Below are 1,304 nucleotides of genomic sequence, written 5' to 3' on the forward strand. Positions count from 1 at the left end.
TTATGCAAAGCAATTCCTCCTAACTGGATTAAAATAATGAAAGGTAAATTACAACCGCCTTCGAATAAATCCACAAGTATGGATAGAATTCCCGTTGAGAAGCTTTCTTCTAAACTTGCTACCAACTTTTTTGTTGAAAGGAAATTTGTTCCTGCCACCGCCAAAAAAAGACTCAGAAAAGCTAGTTTAAATGAACAGCAAATTTCTCAAATTTACAAGATGCCTTTCAGTGCTACGAAAGACATACAACTCTCAATCTTTCAGTTCAAGATCTTACACCACATCTTACCCACCAACGCTACGTTATATAAATTCGGAATTAAAGAACATGACCGCTGTCATTTATGTGCTGAAAAGCAAACAATCACACACCTATTTGTGACTTGCCCCAATGCTCAGCTGTTTTGGATACATTTTTCAGTTTGGTGGCGCGAAAAAAACAACATTGAGATCTCGCTTTCTGAAGCACAAACACTTTATGGCATTACAGACACCGTGCCTCAGTGTCTTGGTTTAAACCTCTGCTTGATAATTGCAAAATACTATATTTACACCGCGTCTAAAAATGAGGAAGATTATTTTTTCGATGCTTTTTTTCTATCCTTAAAAATAAAATACAAATTGAAACTAGCAAAGCTAAGGTGCAAGTCAAGCTGTAAAAATAATTTTCTTGATTCTGGCTAATTTCCCTTGTTTTTTGGCTTTTTTGTTTTGTTTGCTTGTTATTTATTTATTTATTTATTTATTTTTTGTCGTTTTTAGCGTATTTACTCTTCGTTAATAGATAGTAAGTTAGTAATTAGTTGTATTAGAATTCTTTTTTCATTATTTTGTAACAGGCTCCAACTCATCGGCTCCTGTTTTGTAAGCATTATCTTGTAAGTTAATATTATGTAAGTAAGTAGTATTTAACTTAGCAAGTTATATGTAAGTAGGTATTCAAGCTTTATGTAACTAAGTAAGTACTATGTAAGTAAGTCAGCATTATGTTTGTAAAAACAATAAAAATTAAAAAAAAAAAAGAAAGATTTGTGTTTGCGATGTGGAAAGAGAGGCCACTGGGCCAATTCCTGCCCCTTTAAAGATTAACTCTTGTCTTCAGGACCAAAACCTTGATTTTTTGGATTTGGATCAATGCGAATTTGATCAGAGACAGAGCACTCCTGAGAGTCATAGGATCCTCTTTTATCCAAGGAAAGTTGCGTGCTAACTTGTCTTTTGGGCGTGATGCAGTAAGAGCTTCAGATTTTGCTTTGGATATTATTGAGGACGGTTACAAGATTCTTTTTCAGAAGTCGCCGTTA

Source organism: Porites lutea, chromosome 4, assembly GCF_958299795.1.
Source record: "Porites lutea chromosome 4, jaPorLute2.1, whole genome shotgun sequence".
Classification (NCBI taxonomy): Eukaryota; Metazoa; Cnidaria; class Anthozoa; order Scleractinia; family Poritidae; genus Porites; species Porites lutea.